The following is an 18,046-nucleotide window of genomic DNA, read 5'->3' on the forward strand; positions in this document are numbered from 1 at the left end:
TCGTTCCTTATAATTTAAATTTGATCGACAACTAGGAAAAGAACACCGTTTTCCCTGTGGATTCGACCCTACTTCCATGACTACTATTTGTTAGAGGACTTTAGGATTACTTTTGATTAGGTGATACGACTTTAGCCTGTCAAAATTTGGCGCCGTTGCCGGGGAATAACGGTTTTGTTCCATTTTCTTTAATTGTTTTAGAGACTAGATTATATATTCTCATCTTAGGGAACACTTGTTCTTTGGGAAAAATTCTCTTAGTTGTTTGTTCTTTAGTTCGCCTATGCGCAGAAGATTAAGTTCGGGTGGTCTTCCATTTAATCTTGAAATTGAAAGATCCTTTTATAGACAAAAGAACTTCTTCAGACAATTGCGAGATAATTCAGGGGGAGATAAACCCTTGGATTCTGATTCTGATTCTAATTCTAGATGTTATATATGTTCCTACTACTCCAAGAGAATCAGAAATGGCTCATAGACTTGCTGACTTTTCCCAGCCCTCCTTGGCTGAACTTCTTAAGAGCAATCAAATGCTCGAAATTGAAGCTGAGAATTTTGAGATCAAACCTGCATTGCTGAATATGATAGAAAGGAAAAAATTTGTTGGTGGACCTAATGAAGACCCTACATTATCAGGACTTCTGCCAATATTGTTCTACTATTAAGCACCATGGAGTAACACAAGATCAAATTCGGGAGATTCTTTTTTCCATTTTCACTTCGAGATAAGGCAAAGATGTGGTACAATGGGATTAATCGCACCACTCTTGGGATCACAAACCGGAATACACTAGTGGAAAAAGGTTGATTTATGTCGGACCCGAGACCCCTATTTGCGCCGGACTTGGGTCCGATGACACAGGTCTCGACGCAGATGACCTATCACTGATCTGCGTCAAATGCAGAAACGACGCAGATCTTCATCTATTTGCATCGCACCTTGTATACGGTGCGACGCAGATGGCTATCCCAGCCTAATTCACAGAGCTTCAGAGGGTAATGTGCCTCGCACATTGCCTAGGGTGCGACACAGATGAGTGATTTGCGTCGCACCTTGGGCTACGTGTGACGCAAATTGCTATTTTAATATAAAAAAAATTATTTTTAGAACTAGGCTATACTGCATTCGAGGAAAAACAAAAACGATTCTCGAACAGTAGATGAAGCGAATTGAACACAACAGAATAAACCAACAAAATTCCATAATTTCATAATTTACAACTCGAACACAAAACAATAAACAGCCAAAATTCCATAATCATATATAATATTAAAGCAAGAAAAAATTAGCTTACGTGGCAGCCTCTTATTCTCTTAAGCCTCTCAATGCTCCAAGGTTTTTCAACCCCTCTCATTTACTTGCCACGTGTCATTGATTGAAGTGACAAAATAGCAAATCGTGGTGATTGAATTATGTAGGGCAACCATATATATTGCAATAAAATTTAAGGAAATAAATCATTGACTTCTACAAGCTAATCCGTAATTATAGTAAACTGAATATTGATATACATCTCACACATTCTTAAAAGTTAAAAATAATAAGCTATGCTGATTTGTAAATCAATTGTTTCTAATAATAACTATCCCTAATTTCAGCACCATATATTTCTATCTGTATTATAAACCGGTGGCAAGTTAATTGCATAATGAATTCTTTCCATAATACAAACCCTAATTTAAGGGCAATAATTTATACCTTTGTAGTATAAATATTTGCATCACAATCAACAACGCAATAACGTAACAATGGCGACTGTATTCTTCATGGATCATAAGGACAAAAAAATCGGAGGTAGGAGCCCAACAGCGAGGAGCAGCGAGCCACCGAGACAACCACCAAGACAACAAAGGAATCAACTTTGAGTCACGATCAACAACGCAACAACTAACAACCTCAACACTATAGCAGCTGCGACGACGACACAACGACAGTAGCACCGACGGAACAATGGCAGCAGCGCCGGAAAGTCAGAGGAGCAAGAAAGAATTGATCCAGTAAAATGGGGGTTCACTAAATAATTAATAATCACGTTATTTGAATGTTTTTTCTTTCTTTTGCTTATAGTAGTTGTCTTGAAAGATATTTCAGATCAATTAAAAATCTAAATTACAATTTTAGTTTTTTTTTTCTATTTCTTATTAATAAATACAATCATATAATCTCTTATTTGTAATTCTAAGAAACATACAGAGGTATTTTTAGGCCCGTTTTGTAGAAAAGGCCATGAAAAAAAACTCCATGATTCATCATATGCTTAATTTATATCAACATGCAGCTTAGAACAAATGCAACGAAACAAACTACCACTTTGTTCCTATTAAGACCAACTATTCTTATTATATGATGAAATTAGACAAATTTGTAGGTATTTATGGCGATATAGTCAAGGAAAAACATTGATCAAATGACCTATGAGAATCAAAGTTTTGGGTACTGAATATCCATTGGATATATACACAATTACACATGCAAATAGGATTAGTGATTGAAATACAAGTTTTAGATTAGAAACCTAAAATGCATTGGAAACCTGTGATCAAAGCTTACTTTTTGATCTTTTAGAATGAACTTAATAGTCAAGACTCAATAACTCATTTTTCTTTGTATTTCTATCAACACATTCAAACCGAAAGTAACTGATTTTCTTCTTGTCATAGAAATTATTTTTGTTAATATTTGGAGAGATGATAGAAATTTTCACCACAAAAAAGAGGGTTAGATATTAGAGAATTTTTTTGGGGAGATGATGAGAAGTTTTTACTTCAAACGAGTTTTACTTCAACTGAGCTGAGGGCTTGAGGAGAGGGAAGAAGAGAAGACAAATGGGGAAAAGGCTCATGAAATGATAGCAAAAAGAAGATGGATGGAATTAACTAGGCAAACCAAAGTTACTACTATACATGCCATATTAAAAAATCCTAACTACAAATATGAGGCAGACAAATGCAACTATTGATTTACATTTATTTTGTGCATCATCATACCTATAATTCCTTTAGGTTGTGTTTTGAATCTTTTTTCGAAAGATAAACAATGATACAACATGTGTTAGCAATTGTGTTATCAATTAGTCCTTTTTGCTACAGTCAATTAGTCCTTTTTACTACACTAATTGAGAGGTGAATCAACAAAATGAGTTAATTATATATCAAAAGAGGGATTTATAAGTATTCACTTTTAGTTGGTCTATAAGAAGTAAAATTGTTGTTGATAGATTAGAAGTTATCGAATTAGAAAAGTTGTTAATTTGTTTATGCACTTTGTTTTGACAGCTTCTTTTTTCTTTGATGTAAAAGATAATATTGAATGTAAATCATATGGAGAACTTATAAAAACACATACATTATACAAGTACTGTGTATTTATAATGTTTACTATACAAAATTATCATTTTCTAAATTATTTTTAATATTAATTAAATTGTGGTGGCTTAATATATTCTAAAATTGTTTTTAGGAAGAAGCTAATGAGTAAGGATTATTTCAAGTAGCAACGGGGAATAAGGTATTTAGGTAAAAAAAAGTAAAGTGGGAAACCCCGTATGATACTCATTATGTCAGATGGAACGGGGAATAAGGTATGATACAATATATCATCGAAATTGTGGTAATTTCAGGTAGCAACGGGGAATAAGATATATATACCCCATATGGTACTTATTTCGTCAGTTGGAACAAAAAAATTCTTATGATGTTTCAAAAAATACACACAACTCGGAATTAGGTATGATACAATATATCATCGAAATTGTGGTATTTCAGTAGCAATGGGGAATAAGGTATTTATACCCATATGATACTTATTCTGTCAGTTGGAACAAAATTTCGTATGATGTTTCAAAAAAGACAGTTTTTTGGCCTTGTGTTAAAAGTCAAGGACAATCCCTATTACATGGTAGGTTTATCTCCCGAAACCAGTTCTTAGTCATGGCTAATTTTACGTAGCCATTTCTCAATCACGAGTAAAAATTGCCTAATAGTACTAATGTATGAGAAAGAACATGGAAAGTCCAACACTTTAAGGCCATTTCGAGTAAAAAATGAAGATTGTAATGTGGAGAGGGTTTCTAAGACAATTGACCCCTAGGTGGTTACTGGGATAAGACCAAGTTCGTGCAAGTTCTCTCCCTTTTTGAAGCAGTTGAGATCATTAATTTACCTTTGTCATCTCAACCCTTAGATGATGGCTTTGTGGGGATACTCCAAAATTGGTATATTATATTAAATCATGTCATCACTTTATTAATTTTTCAAAAAATTCCCATACATAAGTTGTTAGCGGTTCAATTACATCGAAAGTGTGGAGAAAATATGGAATTCCAAAGTTCCTCTTAAGGTGTTGTTGACTTTGCTTATGACTATGTATACAACTTCCGTTCTTTTTCTACTGCAACAATTGAGCTTTCACGTTTGCCAATACACTATTTTAACTATTGATATCTTTAATTACTTTTTAGTAAAATTATACAAAATTGATATTATGAAAGTATATATCGAGACAAATCTAACAAGACCCCACATGACAATATTTTTCCTTATTATAGAAATAGAACGGAGGAAGTAACTTCTTAATAAATTTCGTTTTGCATTAAAAAGAAGTCTTCCAAAACATATGAGTATCATGTATATGTTAAACAACTTTATAATTAATATAAAGGTGTATATCTCTTAAACACAAAGTTTTTTTTTTTTTTATCAAGTTAACGTAAAAATCATTTACATGTTTTCATTGTAGCTGATATATAAACATTGTTATTATACTAAATAGTTCCCGTGCATTATGCACGGACCTAAAACCTAGTTTTATAATTTACAACTCGAACACAAAACAACAGTATGCCAACAAACTTCCTAAAATTAAAACAACAACTAAACTGATTATGGAATAAGCGAAACCGGGAAGATGTAGAGGAGAGAGACATGTGCGAAGTCGAAACAAAAAGTACCTAACTTCAATTTCCTTCAATTTTCGACGAAGCAGACTTCTAGAAAAACCAAAAACAGATCTGCAAATGAAAATAAGAGAAAAAAGTCAATAAAAGAATCAGATATAAAAAGTAAAAAAACAGAAGAACATAATTTTCAGATGCATAAAACTCGAAGACAATGAAAAAATGAAAAATGAACATATTTTTTTACCTGGATGGCCGTTATCTTCGCGGTTGGCTCTGCCTCAATCCACTTTGTGAAGTAATCAATACCCACAATTAAGAACTTTCTTCCCCTTGACGCCGGTGTGAAAGGTCCACTGAGCGAAGGGGATTGGGTTGAGGATTGGCTGCAGATCATTTGCCAGTTGATTTATCACCTGTAACAGCCCGCTCTTCCGAGCTGCTAGCGAAACACACTTAACCACCATAAACTAGAATCTAAATCTTAATGAATAAAATCGCAGCGGAAAAATATCCTTAAATACACCAATATCTCCAATAATATTCCCAAATATTATACACCGAAATATAAACAACTATCTAGAATATAAACTTAATCCTTAAGCCACGACGACATCTTAATCTTGCTTCACTTCCATTCTCGAGCTCTTGATACCAAACCTGCGAATTCAGAGAAGAAATACAAAACAAACAAAATTCCAAAATGAGTGGAAAACTCGTAATTTACTTCAGCCCGTTATAAACATTTTATTTCTCAAATCATTTCCTTTTCATTACAACGCTGGCATAGCTCATTCTCTTAAACAACCAGTGGCAAGTACAGGCTTTGGACAAAGAACAAACACTGCCTCCAAGGTTCGTTATGGAGCCCAGCAATACTACCCCCAAGGTTCGTTATGGAGCGTAGCCGCCCGTATCAGGTCAAAAGAGTAACCATCCTCCACCATACCTTGCCCACCTTCTATTTTTCAGTTCATAAACTATGCCAGCAAAACATTTGCATATTCATATTCATATTCAATCAATGACATTTCATCATCACATTCATAACTATGGCCATAGTACGAAGTTATTTACCGAAAACATAACACATAGATTCACACATATGGGTATGAGTAGATGATTTTACTGAACATAAAAGTTACCTGAATCGCAATCCAGATTTGAACAATACAACCTCCTTCATTAATTTTCATCTCCAAATGAGATTCAATTCCATAATCGTTCTCTAACAATTCACCTCATAACAATAACGATAATTAAAAACCATCCTTAAACTAATCTAAACTACAAAGTGAATCCATAACCAATTCTCAATTTAGAAGTTACCTCCACTTATCATTCTAATTTCCTTTATCCTCAATCAAGAACTATAACTCTTAACTTAATCAAACTAAACAAACTTAACTCTACTAATAACATAAAAAGAAGACAAAACTAACTTAGCTCATAAAGAATTCGCAGGAACTTAGTTCTAACTTGAATTCACAATACTTAACCCAATGAATTAACAACCACCACCAAACCATATCAACAGAACAACAACCCAACAATAAAACAATATCAACCCAACTACAACAACAAACGACAGAGCAACAACAGCAATAACAACATCTACTTGGGATTAATTAACAAATAGAAAATCAGAACTTAAAGAGGAAAACGAAGAATAACTAGTCTTTACCTCTGCTTCAAGAGCAGGGAAGACACGTACGGCAGGGGAAGGGACTCGGTTCCGGCAGCGGCGGATAGCAGCGACGAGGTTGACGACGACACAGGGAGTGGCGGCGGCGTTCGCGACAGCGAAACTCCAAGCAGCAGCAGCGAACAACACAACAGGAGAAGAAAGGAAGAACGAAAGAAGAGAGAGAGAAAACAGCGAGCTGTAGCAGGCTCCGACGAGCAGCAAGGTGGGGGGGGGGGGAAACTCCGGCAAACTCGGCGAATCGCCGGCGAATTGAAGGGAAGGTGTGGCGAGGTTGCAGCGAAGAACAGGGGAAAGGAATGGGTTTTTACGGGTTTTGGGGTTTCAACTTTGGGGGTTTTGGGTTTTGATATTTTTGGAACCCACGAGACAGTAGATGAAAGTTGGAAATGGTTTTGGTTTTTATTTTCCAAGTATAACCGACAACAAGAAGGGATGGGAGCCCGACTTTGGTTTCGTAATCGGGTAAATACAAATCCATAAATTGCTAACTAAAAGCGATATATAAAATAATATAATAATAACTCCATAAAAAAAATATAACGAATATATTACAACAAGACAAATAAAAATAACACGCCACAATTCAAATGAAAATAAGAATTTTCGGAACATAATCAACTTAATAAATGTATTTAACGTTTAAATAAACGCTCTTAAAAACAGGGCTATTACATACTACCACCCTTATTTAAAGTTTCGTCCTCGAAACTTGAAAATAATAATTTAAATAAAACCAAAATCTCAACTTGTAAGATATCAGACATCCAACCTCAATTCTACCATCAGCTTCTGTATCTTCACTTCAACTCAATATCAAAATCGAGGAGCAAAGAAAACAAAAGGGGCAAAATTTTCGGTTCTCAGTCGTAGAGATCTCGTTTGAAATTTAGTTAAGCAAATCATATAATTTTCTCAAAATACATACCATCATAAATAACACAAGACACTACACCTTTACATAAACGAAATCATATAGCACACGCAAAAGTGCAACACTTACACACTCAAACTTCAACATTCCTAATTTCTTATCATCAATTCTCAACCACTAATAATCTATCCCAAATTGATTTCAAACTATCCCAAAGATCTTTTACCCTCGCTAGGTAGCCAACTAGGTATACGGTCGCAAGGTTGCTCTGATACCATCTTGTAACAGCCCGCTCTTCCGAGCTGCTAGCGAAACACACTTAACCACCATAAACTAGAATCTAAATCTTAATGAAAAAAATCGCAGCGGAAAAATATCCTTAAATACACCAATATCCCCAATAATATTCCCAAATATTATACGTCGAAATATAAACAACTATCTAGAATATAAACTTAATCCTTAAGCCACGACGACATCTTAATCTTGCTTCACTTCCATTCTCGAGCTCTTGATACCAAACCTGCGAATTCAGAGAAGAAATACAAAACAAACAAAATTCCAAAATGAGTGGAAAACTCGTAGCCTTTACTTCAGCCCGTTATAAACATTTTATTTCTCAAATCATTTCCTTTTCATTACAACGCTGGCATAGCTCATTCTCTTAAACAACCAGTGGCAAGTACAGGCTTTGGACAAAGAACAAACACTGCCTCCAAGGTTCGTTATGGAGCCCAGCAATACTACCCCCAAGGTTCGTTATGGAGCGTAGCCGACCGTATCAGGTCAAAAGAGTAACCATCCTCCACCATACCTTGCCCACCTTCTATTTTCAGTTCATAAACTATGCCAGCAAAACATTTGCATATTCATATTCATATTCAATCAATGACATTTCATCATCACATTCATAACTATGGCCATAGTACGAAGTTATTTACCGAAAACATAACACATAGATTCACACATATGGTATGAGTAGATGATTTTACTGAACATAAAAGTTACCTGAATCGCAATCCAGATTTGAACAATACAACCTCCTTCATTAATTTTCATCTCCAAATGAGATTCAATTCCATAATCGTTCTCCAACAATTCACCTCATAACAATAACGATAATTAAAAACCATCCTTAAACTAATCTAAACTACAAAGTGAATCCATAACCAATTCTCAATTTAGAAGTTACCTCCACTTATCATTCTAATTTCCTTTATCCTCAATCAAGAACTATAACTCTTAACTTAATCAAACTAAACAAACTTAACTCTACTAATAACATAAAAAGAAGACAAAACTAACTTAGCTCATAAAGAATTCGCAGGAACTTAGTTCTAACTTGAATTCACAATACTTAACCCAATGAATTAACAACCACCACCAAACCATATCAACAGAACAACAACCCAACAATAAAACAATATCAACCCAACTACAACAACAAACGACAGAAGCAACAACAGCAATAACAACATCTACTTGGGATTAATTAACAAATAGAAAATCAGAACTTAAAGAGGAAAACGAAGAATAACTAGTCTTTACCTCTGCTTCAAGAGCAGGGAAGACACGTACGGCAGGGGAAGGGACTCGGTTCCGGCAGCGGCGATAGCAGCGACAGGTGGCGACGACACAGGGAGTGGCCGGCGGCGTTCGTCGACAGCGAAACTCCAAGCAGCAGCGAAACAACACAAACAGGAGAAGAAAGGAGAACGAAAGAAGAGAGAGAGAAAACAGCGAGCTGTAGCAGGCGGGCGACGAGGCTCCGACGAGCAGCAAGGGGGGGGGAAAACTCCGGCAAGCTCGGCGAATCGCCGGCGAATTGAAGGGAAGGTGTGGCGAGGTTGCAGCGAAAAACAGGGGAAAAGGAATGGGTTTTATGGGTTTTGAGGTTTCAACTTTGGGGGTTTTGGGTTTTGATATTTTTGGAACCCACGAGACAGTAGATGAAAGTTGGAAATGGTTTTGGTTTTTATTTTCCAAGTTTAACCGACAACAAGAAGGGATGGGAGCCCGACTTTGGTTTCGTAATCGGGTAAATACAAATCCATAAATTGCTAACTAAAAGCGATATATAATATAATATAATAATAAATACATAAAAAATATACGAATATATATACAACAAGCAAAAAACACCACAATTCAAATGAAATAAGAATTTTCGGAACATAATCACACTTAATAAATGTATTTAGCGTTTAAAAAACGCTCTTAAAAACAGGGCTATTACATACTACCACCCTTATTTAAAGTTTCGTCCTCGAAACTTGAAAATAATAATTTAAATAAAACCAAAATCTTAACTTGTAAGATATCAGACATCCAACCTCAATTCTACCATCAGCTTCTGTATCTTCACTTCAACTCAATATCAAAATCGAGGAGCAAAGAAAACAAAAGGGGCAAAATTTTCGGAATAGAATTCCAATCATCTCAGTCGTAGAGATCTCGTTTGAAATTTAGTTAAGCAATCATATAATATTCTCAAAATACATACCATCATAGAGAACACAGGACACTACACCTTTACATAAACGAAATCATATAGCACACGCAAAAGTGCAACACTTACACACTCAACTTCAACATTCCTAATTTCTTATCATCAATTCTCAACCACTAATAATCTATCCCAAATTGATTTCAAACTATCCAAAGATCTTTTACCCTCGCTAGGTAGCCAACTAGGCATACGGTCGCAAGGTTGCTCTGATACCATCGTGTAACAGCCCGTCTTCCGAGCTGCTAGCGAAACACACTTAACCACCATAAACTAGAATCTAAATCTTAATGAATAAAATCGCAGCGGAAAAATATCCTTAAATACACCAATATCTCCAATAATATTCCCAAATATTATACATCGAAATATAAACAACTATCTAGAATATAAACTTAATCCTTAAGCCACGACGACATCTTAATCTTGCTTCACTTCCATTCTCGAGCTCTTGATACCAAACCTGCGAATTCAGAGAAGAAATACAAAACAAATAAAATTCCAAAATGAGTGGAAAACTCGTAGCCTTTACTTCAGCCCGTTATAAACATTTTATTTCTCAAATCATTTCCTTTTCATTACAACGCTGGCATAGCTCATTCTCTTAAACAACCAGTGGCAAGTACAGGCTTGGACAAAGAACAAACACTGCCTCCAAGGTTCGTTATGGAGCCCAGCAATACTACCCCAAGGTTCGTTATGGAGCGTAGCCGACCGTATCAGGTCAAAAAGTAACCATCCTCCACCATACCTTGCCCACCTTCTATTTTTCAGTTCATAAACTATGCCAGCAAAACATTTGCATATTCATATTCATATTCAATCAATGACATTTCAATCACCATTCATAACTATGGCCATAGTACGAAGTTATTTACCGAAAACATAACACATAGATTCACACATATGGGTATGAGTAGATGATTTTACTGAACATAAAAGTTACAACCTCCTTCATTAATTTTCATCTCCAAATGAGATTCAATTCCATAATCGTTCTCCAGCAATTCACCTCATAACAATAACGATAATTAAAAACCATCCTTAAACTAATCTAAACTACAAAGTGAATCCATAACCAATTCTCAATTTAGAAGTTACCTCCACTTATCATTCTAATTTCCTTTATCCTCAATCAAAACTATAACTCTTAATTAATCAAACTAAACAAACTTAACTCTACTAATAACATAAAAAGAAGACAAACAACTTAGCTCATAAAGAATTCGCAGGAACTTAGTTCTAACTTGAATTCACAATACTTAACCCAATGAATTAACAACCACCACAAACCATTATCAACAGCAACAACCCAACAATAAAACAATATCAACCCAACTACAATAACAAACGACAGAGCAACAACAGCAATAACAACATCTACTTGGGATTAATTAACAAATAGAAAATCAGAACTTAAAGAGGAAAACGAAGAATAACTAGTCTTTACCTCTGCTTCAAGAGCAGGGAAGACACGTACGGCAGGGGAAGGGACTCGGTTTCCGGCAGCGGCGGATAGCAGCGACGAGGTTGGCGACGACACAGGGAGTGGCGGCGGCGTTCGTCGACAGCGAAACTCCAAGCAGCAGCAGCGAATAACACAACAGGAGAAGAAAGGAAGAAGGAAAGAAGAGAGAGAGAAAACAGCGAGCTGTAGCAGGCGGGCGACGAGGCTCCGACGAGCAGCAAGGGGGGGGGGGAAACTCCGGCAAGCTCGGCGAATCGCCGGCGAATTGAAGGGAAGGTGTGGCGAGGTTGCAGCGAAGAACAGGGGAAAGGAATGGGTTTTTACGGGTTTTGGGGTTTCAACTTTGGGGGTTTTTGATATTTTTGGAACCACGAGACAGTAGATGAAAGTTGGAAATGGTTTTGGTTTTTATTTTCCAAGTATAACCGACAACAAGAAGGGATGGGAGCCCGACTTTGGTTTCGTAATCGGGTAAATACAAATCCATAAATTGCTAACTAAAAGCGATATATAATATAATATAATAATAACTACATAAAAAATATAACGAATATATTACAACAAGACAAATAAAATAACACGCCACAATTCAAATGAAAATAAGAATTTTCGGAACATAATCAACTTAATAAATGTATTTACGTTTAATAAACGCTCTTAAAAACAGGGCTATTACATACTACCACCTTATTTAAAGTTTTCGTCCTCGAAACTTGAAAATAATAATTTAAATAAAACCAAAATCTTAACTTGTAAGATATCAGACATCCAACCTCAATTCTACCATCAGCTTCTGTATCTTCACTTCAACTCAATATCAAAATCGAGGAGCAAAGAAAAAAAAGGGGCAAAATTTTCGAATAGAATTCAATCATCTCAGTCGTAGAGATCTCGTTTGAAATTTAGTTAAGCAAATCATATAATATTCTCAAATACATACCATCATAAATAACACAAGACACTACACCTTTACATAAACGAATCATATAGCACACGCAAAAGTGCAACACTTCACACTCAAACTTCAAATTCCTAATTTCTTATCATCAATTCTCAACCACTAATAATCTATCCCAAATTGATTTCAAACTATCCCAAAGATCTTTTACCCTCGCTAGGTAGCCAACTAGGCATACGGTCGCAAGGTTGCTCTGATACCATCTTGTAACAGCCCGCTCTTCCGAGCTGCTAGCGAAACACACTTAACCACCATAACACTAGAATCTAAATCTTAATGAATAAAATCGCAGCGGAAAAATATCCTTAAATACACCAAATATCTCCAAATATTCCCAATATTATACATCGAAATATAAACAACTATCTAGAATATAAACTTAATCCTTAAGCCACGACGACATCTTAATCTTGCTTCACTTCATTCTCGAGCTCTTGATACCAAACCTGCGAATTCAGAGAAGAAATACAAAACAAACAAAATTCCAAAATGAGTGGAAAACTCGTACCTTTACTTCAGCCCTTATAAAATTTTATTTCTCAAATCATTTCCTTTTCATTACAACGCTGGCATAGCTCATCTCTTAAACAACAGTGGCAAGTACAGGCTTTGGACAAAGACAAACACTGCCTCCAAGGTTCGTTATGGAGCCCAGCAATACTACCCCAAGGTTCGTTATGGAGCGTAGCCGACCGTATCAGATCAAAAGAGTAACCATCCTCCACCCATACCTTGCCCATTTACTATTTTCAGTTCATAAACTAGCCAGCAAACATTTGCATATTCATATTCATATTCAATCAATGACATTTCATCATCACATTCATACTATGGCCATAGTACGAATTATTTACGAAAACAAACACATAGATTCACACAATGGGATGAGTAATGATTTTACTGAACATAAAAGTTACCTGAATCGCAATCCAGATTTGAACAATACAACCTCCTTCATTAATCTTTCATCTCCAAATGAGATTCAATTCCATAATCGTTCTCCAACAATTCACCTCATAACAATAACGATAATTAAAAACATCCTTAAACTAATCTAAACTACAAAGTGAATCCATAACCAATTCTCAATTTAGAAGTTACCTCCACTTATCATTCTAATTTCCTTTATCCTCATACTCAAGAACTATAACTCTTAACTTAATCAAACTAAACAAACTTAACTCTACTAATAACATAAAAAGAAGACAAAACTAACTTAGCTCATAAAGAATTCGCAGGAACTTAGTTCTAACTTGAATTCACAATACTTAACCCAATGAATTAACAACCACCACCAAACCATATCAACAGAACAACAACCCAACAATAAAACAATATCAACCCAACTACAACAACAAACGACAGAGCAACAACAAGCAATAACAACATCTACTTGGGATTAATTAACAAATAGAAAATCAGAACTTAAAGAGGAAAACGAAGAATAACTAGTCTTTACCTCTGCTTCAAGAGCAGGGAAGACACGTACGGCAGGGGAAGGGACTCGGTTCCGGCAGCGGCGATAGCAGCGACGACCACAGGGAGTGGCGCGGCGTTCGTCGACAGCGAAACTCCAAGCAGCAGCAGCGAACAACAAACAGGAGAAGAAAGAAGAACGAAAGAAGAGAGAGAGAAAACAGCGAGCTGTAGCAGGCGGGCGATGAGGCTCCGACGAGCAGCAAGGGGGGGGGAAACTCCGGCAAGCTCGGCGAATCGCCGGCGAATTGAAGGGAAGGTGTGGCGAGGTTGCAGCGAAGAACAGGGGAAAAGGAATGGGTTTTTACGGGTTTTGGGGTTCAACTTTGGGGGTTTGGGTTTTGATATTTTTGGAACCCACGAGACAGTAGATGAAAGTTGGAAATGGTTTTGGTTTTTATTTTCCAAGTATAACCGACAACAAGAAGGATGGAGCCCGACTTTGGTTTCGTAATCGGGTAAATAACAATCCATAAATTGCTAACTAAAAGCGATATATAAATAATATAATAATAACTACATTAAAAAAATATAACGAATATATTACAACAGACAAATAAAAATAACACGCCACAATTCAAATGAAAATAAGAATTTTCGGAACATAATCAACTTAATAAATGTATTTAGCGTTTAAATAAACGCTCTTAAAAACAGGGCTATTACATACTACCACCCTTATTTAAAGTTTCGTCCTCGAAACTTGAAAATAATAATTTAAATAAAACCAAAATCTTAACTTGTAAGATATCAGACATCCAACCTCAATTCTACCATCAGCTTCTGTATCTTCACTTCAACTCAATATCAAAATCGAGGAGCAAAGAAAACAAAAGGAGCAAAATTTTCGGAATAGAATTCCAATCATCTCAGTCGTAGAGACACTAGTACAGAATAGACGATTTGCGTCGGATGTGAGGCGCCTATTTGCGTCGGACATGGGTCCGACGCCACAGGCCTCGACGCAAATGACTCAGACCTGATCTGCGTCGTATGCTGAACGACGCAAATATATTAGCTATTTGCGTCGCACCTTGTATACGGTGCGACGCAAATCAGTAATATGCAACGCCCATGTCCCAACATACGACGCATATGGCCCATACAGCAGCCCATCCAACAGTAATTTGCGTCGCACCAAAAGCCACATGCGACGCAAATTACTGAAATTTGTTTTTATTTTTTATTTAAATTTCAGCCTTTATTTTTGCAAAATTGCACAGAAAATCCCAAAACTGATGTACACATATAGATCTTGTTCTTGCTAGAGATAAAACGCACAAAACAAATAATTCTTGGACATGATTCCCAAAAGCAAATACCACAATAGGACTTAAAATAGCAATCGAATTTTTGCATTAATATGTAAATATTAGATACAAGCAAATACAAACATATGTAAAACATATATACAATATATACAAAACAAATTACATTGTAAAAAAATTAAAACTGAATCTAAAAAGGAACATTGCAACGGTTCGATGTATTCGAGGGAGACGACTTCGAGAAGAACCAATTCCAGATCTGAAAATTAAAAAGTAAATTCTAAATCAGAAAATAAACCCTAAAAATGCTAAAAAGTACTATACATCGAACTAAATTTTTAATTTTCGTTTTTATTTCTGATTTATAAAGTTCATGCAAATGCTAAAAAGTAAACAAAAAAAATAGATATAAAAAATAAAAACGAAAGGATCAGAGTAATTTTCATTTGCATGAACTAAATTTTTATTTTTTAGATCTGAAAATGAAAAACGAATTTTCAGATTTGAAAACTAAAACGAAAATCAGATCTAAAAATGAAAAAATATATCAAATTTAAAAATTGAAACAACTTCGAACCTGTAAAAGCAAGAGAGTGGTTCGTTCGTTTCGTTCGCTGAAATCGTGTTCGCTGATGAAATCGTTCGCTGATGAAATCGTCTTCGCTGATGAAATCGTCTTCGCTGATGAAATCGTTCGCTGATGAAATCGTCCAATATGATAAGAATTTGAGAAGAAATGTCGCTAATATGAGTGATTTGTTCGCTAAAATCGGTGTTGATGTTCGACGGAGATGGAAGAGAATCGGTTGAGTAGAGAGAGAGAGAGAGAGAGAGGCGCTGAATTGAGAGGGCGCTGATAAGGGAGAGGCGCTGATAATGCTAGGGTTATGAAATAAAAAGGGTGGTAGTGGGTCTCGTGGACTATATGCGTCGCACACTATGTATGTGTGACGCAAATTACCTTTGTGCGTCGTACCCAGCTCTTAGTGCGACGCACATTATCCTCAATTTCTCCCTCTGAGACATAGAATATGCGTCGCACCAAAGCAGAATGCGACGCACAAATACAATATGCGTCGCACCCTCAGTATGTGCGACGCATATTAGTCGTATCCTGATATAGTTGTTGATGTTTTACGTCGAACGCTCTTTGGCATGCGACGCAAATAGGTTTCTTGCGTCACTTCCGTGTTTGTGCGACGCAAATCAGGGGACGCAAATCGTCGTTTTTCTACTAGTGAGATCTCGTTTGAAATTTAGTTAAGCAAATCATATAATATTCTCAAAATACATACCATCATAAATAACACAAGACACTACACCTTTACATAAACGAAATCATATAGCACACGCAAAAGTGCAACACTTACACACTCAAACTTCAACATTCCTAATTTCTTATCATCAATTCTCAACCACTAATAATCTATCCCAAATTGATTTCAAACTATCCCAAAGATCTTTTACCCTCGCTAGGTAGCCAACTAGGCATACGGTCGCAAGGTTGCTCTGATACCATCGTGTAACAGCCCGCTCTTCCGAGCTGCTAGCGAAACACACTTAACCACCATAAACTAGAATCTAAATCTTAATGAATAAAATCGCAGCGGAAAAATATCCTTAAATACACCAATATCTCCAATAATATTCCCAAATATTATACATCGAAATATAAACAACTATCTAGAATATAAACTTAATCCTTAAGCCACGACGACATTTAATCTTGCTTCACTTCCATTCTCGAGCTCTTGATACCAAACCTGCGAATTCAGAGAAGAAATACAAAACAAATAAAATTCCAAAAGGAGTGGAAAACTCGTAGCCTTTACTTCAGCCCGTTATAAACATTTTATTTCTCAAATCATTTCCTTTTCATTACAACGCTGGCATAGCTCATTCTCTTAAACAACCAGTGGCAAGTACAGGCTTTGGACAAAGAACAAACACTGCCTCCAAGGTTCGTTATGGAGCCCAGCAATACTACCCCCAAGGTTCGTTATGGAGCGTAGCCGACCGTATCAGGTCAAAAGAGTAACCATCCTCCACCATACCTTGCCCACCTTCTATTTTTCAGTTCATAAACTATGCCAGCAAAACATTTGCATATTCATATTCATATTCAATCAATGACATTTCATCATCACATTCATAACTATGGCCATAGTACGAAGTCATTTACCGAAAACATAACACATAGATTCACACATATGGGCATGAGTAGATGATTTTATTGAACATAAAAGTTACCTGAATCGCAATCCAGATTTGAACAATACAACCTCCTTCACTAATTTTCATCTCCAAATGAGATTCAATTCCATAATCGTTCTCTAACAATTCACCTCATAACAATAACGATAATTAAAAACCATCCTTAAACTAATCTAAACTACAAAGTGAATCCATAACGAATTCTCAATTTAGAAGTTACCTCCACTTATCATTCTAATTTCCTTTATCCTCAATCAAGAACTATAACTCTTAACTTAATCAAACTAAACAAACTTAACTCTACTAATAACATAAAAAGAAGACAAAACTAACTTAGCTCATAAAGAATTCGCAGGAACTTAGTTCTAACTTGAATTCACAATACTTAACCCAATGAATTAACAACCACCACCAAACCATATCAACAGAAAACAACCCAACAATAAAACAATATCAACCCAACTACAACAACAAACGACAGAGCAACAACAGCAATAACAACATCTACTTGGGATTAATTAACAAATAGAAAATCAGAACTTAAAGAGGAAAACGAAGAATAACTAGTCTTTACCTCTGCTTCAAGAGCAGGGAAGACACGTACGGCAGGGGAAGGGACTCGGTTCCGGCAGCGGCGGATAGCAGCGACGACACAGGGAGTGGCGGCGGCGTTCGTCGACAG

The 18,046-nt window shown here is 36.0% G+C and overlaps 1 long non-coding RNA gene across 1 annotated transcript; it reads right to left on the minus strand.

The window, feature by feature from the left end:
• Nucleotides 1-4,631: 4,631 nt before the first annotated feature.
• Nucleotides 4,632-7,041, minus strand: LOC104884707 (uncharacterized). Its single transcript, XR_007274964.2, has 3 exons — nt 6,580-7,041; nt 5,143-5,555; nt 4,632-5,009 (listed from the first exon to the last, which is right to left on the minus strand). It is a non-coding gene; the product is annotated as an uncharacterized LOC104884707 (long non-coding RNA).
• Between the last annotated feature and the right edge of the window lie 11,005 nt (nt 7,042-18,046).

Source organism: Beta vulgaris, chromosome 6 (assembly GCF_026745355.1).
Source record: "Beta vulgaris subsp. vulgaris cultivar EL10 chromosome 6, EL10.2, whole genome shotgun sequence".
NCBI classification, from domain to species: Eukaryota; Viridiplantae; Streptophyta; class Magnoliopsida; order Caryophyllales; family Amaranthaceae; genus Beta; species Beta vulgaris.